We start from the raw sequence: 9,096 nt of genomic DNA, 5'->3' as shown, positions 1-9,096 counted from the left end.
CTGAGGCCGAGTGCTCTCTGCTATATGAAGGGAGCGATTTAGATCTATATCGAGGAATGAATAAACAGGAGGCAGTGATGAAATCTCACCTGGAGCGAATGCAAATCGGGTATGCTAATGATGGCGTGGCCGTGTCACACATTTGAGCAGAAACAGGGAGCCCATCAGAAGCCTGGGTGCTTCTCCCGTCTCCCCCGTTCACCCACTAGATACTCCAGAGCGATGGAGGCCGTGGGAGAAGGTTATTTTTTTTTTGTTTTGAATGTGTCTCCATGTTGCAACTCACATTATAGGGCCTTAAAGCACTTGACGAGGCTTCAAGTAATTCTGAGTGACGCAGTTTAGTTTTCCCAGATCTTAGAGATGGTTTCCACAGATGCGTACATGAATTCAGTCCGATCCCGAGTGCTTTACTGCCTCTTATTGTTTGACATGGCGAGAAAGTCCTTTTGGTTCCATCTGCGAGTCACCTCCTACTGTCAGAAGTCCCTAGTGGGAGCCATGCCAGTGTCTAGCTTTGGCCAAGTCACCTTACATGAGTGAGAGGCAGTTTGCCTGTTTGTTAAGTGGGAGGCTGGACCCACGGCTTTCCGAGGTCCCGTCCAGCTCAGACATTCTGCCTGCTGAGATTCCGCATGACAGGATGCGACAAGATGCAGGTCCGCCTGCAGCACTGTCCTTGAAAACTTGCTCCCTTCTCCCTGACCAACTTTCCCTCCATTGTGGAGTGAAGTCTGCCGTGGAAGAATTCCAGGTCTGCTCGAAGATGTTCAGTCCTCAGGAGCAGCTTGCAAAAGCCCTGAGCATGGGGCTTCCCTGGTGGCACAGTGGTTGAGAGTCCGCCTGCCGATGCAGGGAACACGGGTTCGTGCCCCGGTCCGGGAGGATCCCACATGCCGCGGAGCGGCTGGGCCCGTGAGCCATGGCCGCTGAGCCTGCACGTCCAGAGCCTGTGCTCCGCAACGGGAGAGGCCACAGCAGTGAGAGGCCCGCGTACCGCAAAAAAAAAAAAAAAAAAAAAAAAAAGCCCTGAGCATGCTTTGCCTTCTCCTGCTCTGGTTGGTGATGAAAAACTAGGTCACAAGTGGTTGCCCCCTTTCCAGTTACCAGTAAGGGAAACCCCCAGGGTTGCAACAGGAACGGATACAGAACAACTCCAAAGAAGGAAACAGAAAGAGATGCATGAGAGGCGAAGAGTGGGTGAGCCTCGCCCTGTTGAGGGGGAAAGTAAGCGAACCCTGATGCTTAGGAAGGAGAAGGAATGCCATCCTGGGCCTCCTTCCGTGAGTCAGAAGATCTGTGGAACTTGAGGGAAAAGGCGGGTCACGCTCTGTAGGAGTTTAGGGGGCTTTGGGCAGAGTCCCCGCTTCTCCCGTGCTTTGTTCTGGGTCGGGTGTCCTGGCAGCACTGCATGATGCTGTACTGCTTCTCTAAGTGCGTTCTGCAAAGCCCTGCAGGCTCCAGAGAGACCAGGCCCGTGCGCTGCACTTGGCCTCTCTCCTTTATCTCTGTTACATTTTGAGGTTATATAGATCTTGTTTTCTTAAAAAATGTCCCATGGGGGCTTCCCTGGTGGCGCAGTGGTTAGGAATCTGCCTGCCAATGCAGGGAACACGGGTTCGAGCCCTGGTCTAGGAGGATCCCACATGCCGCGGAGCAACTAAGCCTGTGAGCCACAACTACTGAGCCTGCGTGTCTGGAGCCTGTGCTCCGGAACGGGAGAGGCCACGACAGTGGCCCGCGCACCGTGATGAAGAGTGGCCCCCGCTCGCCGCAACTGGAGAAAGCCCTCACACAGAAACGAAAACCCAACAGAACAAAAAAAAAATAACTTAATTAATAAATAAAAAATACTTTATCAGAAAAAAAAAAAAGTCCCATGGTTTTTAAAATTTAAAAACCACTGGTAAATTGTGGAAGAGGGCATATTCTAGGCAATCTGACCTTGGACAAGTTGCTTGATTTCCCTGAGCCTCACTTTCTTTATCTGAAAACAAGGTGAATCGTAAGTTCTCCGTCTGTCTCACAGAATGAATGAAGGATTAATTAGAATCAGTGATTTGTCCCTTCATTCCACAAACATGCATTGAACACCTTCCCTGTGGAAGGCTCTGCTGGGAGAGAAATTCATAAGTAAATGTTTGTGACAGTTATTCCAAGAAGAGAGACAAAGCACGTGCAGAAAAAGCACAAAGATAACTTCTTGGTGCTGGTGCTGGTGGTGATGGTGTTAACTAGACAGTTTAATATCGTGACTCCAGAGCCTAACTGCTTGGGTTTGAATCCCAACTCCAACCACATACCAATGTGACTTCAGGCCCCATATTTAACTTCCTTGTGCCTCAGTGTTCCCATCTGTACAATGGGGATGATAATAGACCCTATGGCATTGGGTTGTGAGCGAGCTAAGTTTAGAGCTAATATTTGTAAACTAACTAGAACAATGACTAATACATGGTGAGCAGTCTCCCACATTTATTATTGTTACTGTTATTGATTATTTCACCATGCCTTGTGAAATTGGGGCTGTAAGGCACGTTGTTAATGGATGTGCCAGGTGTGCTGTTTCTTGGTCCTCAGTATCACAGTCCCTTGTAATCGTACTTCCATTCTTATCTTCCCTCCTGCCTCGTGAGCCCCCAGAAGATGCATCCTGTGTTCGAGAGGAAAGACAAGAGAAACATCATGTCAAAGATTCTCTTTTCCCTCTCTTCTTTCTCCCTTTTTTTGAGGTTGGATTGGCGCTCCTCTCACACCGAACAAAGGCTTTGCCTTACAGAAAGGCTCTTTCTGTGTTCCGTGTGTCATCTGCCTTTAAGGGTGTAATTTGTTTCTGATGTGTATGCAGGGCGCTCCCTGGAGAAGGCTTTGTTGACAATGTGCAGAGGCCTCCTGTATTGATCGGTGATATAACGGTTCTATAGTGGGTGAATGAGGTCATTCTCATCGTGTTACTCAAGTTGGTGACCTTGAGGCCCATTGGATGACTAAGCCACATAGGTGGATCCCTGGTTACAGAATGTCCTTGTTTAAAGGTAAATCGGTGTGAGGGTGACATAGTTTTAAGGAAACTACTGCAAGCGAATTACATGCCCCTTGCTGAGAGGCGGTCCATATTAATAAGCTCTCAGGCCACCCAGGCCTTCGTGGGACTGTTGGGGCTGATTTTTCAAGAATTCTTTTATCTGTGCTTCTCTCTTATCTCTTCTCATTAGACTTCATTTCTCTGTTAAACTGCCATGACAGTGTATAATACTGTCCATGTGAGGTCCAGAGCAAGATACTTAGTTCTGAGCTAGTTGGCTAGTGTGCTTTTTCTTTCCTTTTTAAAAAATTCAACGTGGGGTGGGACAGCGGAAGATGAAAAGATTTTTTAATACAAGGGAAGAGAGGAAGTAAGCATGATGATAAAATCTGCATGCAAAAAACCCTTGTTTAAAAAAGGAGAAGTGGGGCTTCCCTGGTGATGCAGTGGTTGAGAATCCGCCTGCCAATGCAGGGGACGCGGGTTCAAGCCCTGGTCTGGGAAGATCCCACATGCCACGGAGCTACTAGGCCCATGAGCCACAGCTACTGAGCCTGCGCGTCTGGAGCCTGTGCTCCGCAGCAAGAGAGGCCGTGATAGTGAGAGGCCCGCGCACCACGATGAAGAGTGGCCCTCGCTTGCCGCAACTAGAGAAAGCCCTCGTACAGAAACGAAGACCCAACATAGCCAAAAGTAAATTACTTAATTCAAAAAAAAAAAAAAGAATAAGACTGTAAGCTGTTAAAAAAATAAAAAAGGAGAAGTAAACTCTATAGTTTTAGCTATACATTTAATCTGGATAAACACTTTAGCCTGGCAAATAAGAGTCTCTGTCTGCCAGCATCCCTGTGGTTGCAGACCAGGCCTTATGACCTTGGAATAGGTGCAGGTCTTCAATGAACAGACTTTAAGCATGTAGGCAGGGGAAGGGCAGTGCGGGGGGCGCAGGTAGTGGGGAGAGGGTAGGTTATAATACTTGTTTTGGAATCATTGGGTAGCCATTAGCTGTTTTGTTGTGTATGTTTATACAAATGCTTGTATAGTACTTATTATGTGCCAATACTGTTCTTAGTGCGTTTTAATGTATTAATCCTTTAATCCTTACAACCATTAATATGCAAATTCAGCGCCTGAGAACAATGAGGTTAAATAACTTGTCCAAGGTCATTCAAACCCAGGCTTAGGCTCCAGAGTTGGTGCCCTGACCACTTACAGCCTCTCACTGTCAGGGTATCAGGAGCACAGAGAAGGGGATTCCTGTCCCCAGGAGGTATATTTCTTGTGCAGGTAGAAGGAGCTTAATTCTTTCAAAGCGTTTCATCAAATGTCCTAATCTGGCAAGTTGCCTTTAAACTCATTGTAATCAGATTGGGAGAATGTGGTGAGTCTCAGCATCACTCCTGGGAAGTAAGACTTTTCCCTTCCTATACCAAGCGTCTATTTTTTTGCCTGTACCATGGTTGTATTCTGATTAGGAAGTCACTGCTAACGTACATACTCTTATGCACGAGAGCCCTTTTCTGAGGGTAAGCAGAGAGCTGGCTTTCGCCCTTGGTGGCATCACTTGGCAGAACAGAAATACTTTATTTCCTGTGGCAGTTGGCGAGGCCATCGGTTTGCAGAGCAGGGGAGCAGGGAAATGTTCTAGGCAGCTTTACCATTTGCCGGCGCTAATGAATTTGTCAAGCATCTAAACTCAGGACGGTGCACACTTAAAATGATCTGGAATAGACTTTAACTTTCATAAAAGATAATAACAATCTGGTATTGGAGTCAGAAGAGGCACATTTTCCCTAAATCATTTAGTTAACTCCTGTCTCTCAAGAAAAACTTCATATGAAACAAAAAAGTCCTAAAGTAGCTAAGATCGGGCTTCCCTGGTGGCGCAGTGGTTGAGAGTCCGTCTGCCGATGCAGGGGACACGGGTTCGTGCCCCGGTCCGGGAAGATCCCACATGCCGCGGAGCGGCTGGGCCCGTGAGCCATGGCCGCTGAGCCTGCACGTCCAGAGCCTGTGCTCTGCAACGGGAGAGGCCACAACAGTGAGAGGCCCGCGTACTGCAAAAATAAATAAATAAATAAATAAAGTAGCTAAGATCAAGTAAGAATTGAAGGCCAAGTGAGTAAATAACCAAGTTAATGGAAATTATCAAAGAAATAGATATGTTTATTATGAATGCACTAGTTAAGATGTTTATTGACCAGAGCAGTAAGGATGTGTTTTTGATCTGTGATAAGGACAAGTGTTGAAATCCATCCAAGCCACAAACACGATTTGGAGGGTCCATGTGGAATATAAAACTCTGAAGTCTAGAGCTCATATCCTATATGGCTTTTTTGCTAATAAACATTGGTCTCATGTCTGTTACTTAACAGCCTAATTGCAGCACGTTGGCAAAAGTGCCCTCTTTCACTGCTGATGGGGGAGGGGGTGGGATTTTCTGTGAAAGAGGTTAAAAGGAGAAATCATGAAACTAACTTTTTTTCATGAGATGCTCCAAAATAATCAGATACATTTGTATTTGAGTCAGATAAGCAATTTCTGAGAAACCTTTTTTTGATGATCAGCCTCGGCAGTGCAACCCTGAACAATTCACCTTGCCTCTCTGAGCTTCAGTGTCCTCACCAGGAAGGGGAATAATAATAGTCCTACTCGCTTTATTGTGCTGTTGTGAGGATTAATGAGTTAAAACTTCTAAAGCTCTTAGAACAATTCAACGTGAGTTTTAACTTGAATTCCACCCATTGCTAACTCTGTTATCTTGGGCAAAATAGTTATATCTTTTTTTTTTCTCCTCATTGTCCTCATCTGTAAAATGGGAATGAAAGCATTGATCAGTATTTGGGGGATTAAGCAAAATGATATATGTAAATCACTTAACAGAGTACCTGGCAGAAATTTTAAAAATCATTGTTAACTAAAGTCCATCGTTTATTCAGATTTCCTTAGTTTTTACCTGATGTCCTTTTCCTGTTTCAGGATCCCATCCAGAACACCATGATACATTTAGTTGTCTTCTCTCCTGAGGATCCTCTAAAATGTGACAATTTTTCGGACTTGACATGACCTTGACAATTCTGAGGAGTGCTGATCATTTTTGCGGAATGTCCCTCACTTGGGGTTTTTCCTATGTTTTTGTTATGACTAGAAAAACCCTAGCTGAAGGACATTCAACAAAATGATCAGTACTCCTCAAAATTGGTAAGTTGCCATTTTCATCATGTCATATATATCAGGGGCATGTGCTGTCAACGTGACTTACCACTTTCGATGTTGACCTTGATCACCTGGCTGAGGTGATGTTTGTCCTGTTTATGCACTTCAGAGTTACTCTTTTCACCCACACGGCCCCCTCCCCACACCTGTCATACTACACTCCTTGGAAGGAACCACACCTAGGGGCAGGGAGCTGCCTTCTACCTCCTTGAGGGTGTGTATCTATTGACACATGAATTATTCCAAGTTCTTCTGCACAGCAGATTTGTTTAGCCTCCCCCATTTACTTATTTACTCAGTCATTTCTTTATATCAGTATAAACTCATGAGTGTTTATTTTATACTTCAGATTATAGTCTTATACCATGTTATTTATTGTTCCAGTTTTGGCCATTGGTAGGTCTTTTGGGAATATTAGGAATATTGTCTCCTGTTTTCCTTTGATATGCCCCCATCATTGTGTTTTTGGCTTTTTTGTTTTGCTTTGTTTTTTTCCTTCCTCCCTCCCTTCCTTCCTTTCTTCCTCTCTTCCTTCCTCTTCCTTCCTTCCGTCCTTCCTTCCTTCCTCCCTCCCTCTTTACTCCCTCCCTTCCCCCTCCCTCTTTCCTTCCTTCCTTCCTTCCTTCGTCCCTCCGTCCCTCCCTCTTTACTCTCTCCCTTCCCCCCCCCTTTCCTTCCTTCCTTCCTCCCTCCCTCCCTCTTTACTCCCTCCCTCCCTCCCTCTTTCCTTCCTTCCTTCCTTCCTCCCTCCCTCCCTCTTTACTCCCTCCCTCCCTCCCTCTTTCCTTCCTTCCTTCCTCCCTCCCTCCCTCTTTACTCCCTCGCTCCCTCCCTCCCTCTTTCCTTCCTTCCTTCCTTCCTCTTCCTTCCTTCCTCCCTCCCTCCCTCCCTCTTTCCTTCCTTCCTTCCTTCCTCTTCCTTCCTTCCTTCCTCCCTCCCTCCCTCTTTACTCCCTCCCTCCCTCCCTCTTTCCTTCCTTCCTCTTCCTTCCTTCCTTCCTCCCTCCCTCCCTCTTTACTCCCTCCCTCCCTCCCTCTTTCCTTCCTTCCTCTTCCTTCCTTCCTCCCTCCCTCTTTACTCCCTCCCTCCCTCTTTCCTTCCTTCCTTCCTCCCTTCCTCCCTCCCTCCCTTCCTCCCTCTTTACTCCCTCCCTTCCCCCCTCCCTCTTTCCTTCCTTCCTCTCTTCCTTCCTCTTCCTTCCTTCCTTCCTTCCTCCCTCCCTCCCTCTTTACTCCCTCCCTTCCCCCCTCCCTCTTTCCTTACTTCCTCCTCTTTTCCTCCTTCCATCCTCCCTCCCTCCCTCTTTCCTTCCCTCCTTCCTTCCTTCGCATCCCCTTCACACTCATCTTGAATACTCCCTGCCCCATTTCTACAATCTGCCATTTCTCTGAAGAGCCCTGGTTCCATTTACTGGGAAACAGTGTTAGAAACTAAGATCTGGGCACTGGGGCTTGCAGAAATTTCCTGCTCAACAAATATTAGTTTCCCTCCCTGCTGTGGAAGTTAGGTGTGTAGAGTAGTGAGCACCCTTGTGCCAACAGGTCCTCCTCCATTGCTCATCGGGTCCTAGCAGGTGAGCCTCGCTCACTGGGGCCCACTGGACAGTGTCAGCCCAGCTGGTCAAGTCAGTGGGTTTCATTCAGCTCAATCCAGGTCAGACTCTGTGCCGGGCTAAGCGCTGTGAGACCCATCTCTGCCCTCATGGAACCCAACCCTCTAGAATCCAAGAGGGGACAGTATTGTAAAAGTGCCATAGAACATTAGAACAGAGAAAAGCTACTGCGATCGAAGGGCATTGGAGGCTTCGTATACACGATTGGGCTTGAGCTGGGTTCATTCCGGATGGGGAGACTGGAAGGAAAGATGTGCAAGTGTGAACAGATGTCTTTTAGTGCCTGAGAAGAGGCCTGGAGTTAAGGAAGGACTTTAGCTTTGGGTTCATTTCAGATATGAAACAGGGTTTGTTGTTCTTGGTGGGATGAAGGAAATGGGCTTCAGCCAAGGATGTGTTGGAGCCAGCTTGCACCAGTTCTCACGAGGAATATTGAGCACAAGCTGGCCTCATGTTGCTAGCTTGAAGTCGGTCATGGTGGGAGCGTTTACAGAAATCTGCAAACGCTACAAACCAGGGCTCCTCTCTTCCCTCCGGCTGGTTATTAAACATTTCCCTGTTTACCAATGGCTTTAGCTATCTAAAACTCTGGTATATACCCTTGCCCTGAATTTATTTTTTTCCTCCAGCAGTTTTTTGTTCCTATGTACACATTTCCCTTCAGTGCTTTGAATTCTCTGACAGGAACTGTCAAAAAAAAAATGGTTACAATAGAGATTTGTGCCCTTGAACGAAAATTGCATTTTATATCATGTTGGCTGAAACTCTGATAGTCAGAAAATGTTGTGGTTAGTTGGGATATTTGGGACCCTCTAATGGCCATTCTGGATAACCGAGTTAGAAAATGACCTAGCCTTCCTCCTTGTTTCGGATAGGAGAAGATCTGTCATCACCTGAGGGTGGTCGTCAATGTCGTATACAAGCAACGTGGCTGTAGGACTTTCCTCCTTCCTTATGGTTGGGTCGACTTGAAAGAATCTTCCTATTTCTTATCAAGAATATGGGAAGAAGTGGTATCATCTTCCTTGAGTTGAGAAGCCATGACTCAGCATCATCCTGCTTGTAGTAGGTAATGCAGCCCTCTATTAGCTTGACTTCTGCAAGGATGTAAGGATACCTGAGTAATCCCTGGAAGAGTGCTATGCAAATACAGACAGTTTTCATGAGGTCACCTCTTGTGCATGGTCTATGGTATTGAGCGTTGTGCAGAATTAGACTCAGAGAAGCTTACGTTTCAAGAGAG

The 9,096-nt window shown here is 46.5% G+C and overlaps 1 protein-coding gene across 1 annotated transcript in view; it reads left to right on the top strand.

The window, feature by feature from the left end:
• The first annotated feature begins 8,863 nt into the window (after nucleotides 1-8,863).
• ATXN1 (ataxin 1) overlaps nucleotides 8,864-9,096 on the top strand; it is a 200,622-nt gene continuing 200,389 nt past the window's right edge. The window contains exon 1 of the mRNA XM_060110834.1: nucleotides 8,864-8,922. The gene's annotated coding sequence lies outside the window, so the exon portion shown is untranslated. The remainder of the gene's footprint in view (nucleotides 8,923-9,096) is intronic.

This window comes from Mesoplodon densirostris, chromosome 10 (assembly GCF_025265405.1).
Source record: "Mesoplodon densirostris isolate mMesDen1 chromosome 10, mMesDen1 primary haplotype, whole genome shotgun sequence".
Taxonomy (NCBI): Eukaryota; Metazoa; Chordata; class Mammalia; order Artiodactyla; family Ziphiidae; genus Mesoplodon; species Mesoplodon densirostris.
Note: the sequence above shows the minus strand (reverse complement) of the source record. Positions and strands in the feature narration are given on the sequence as shown.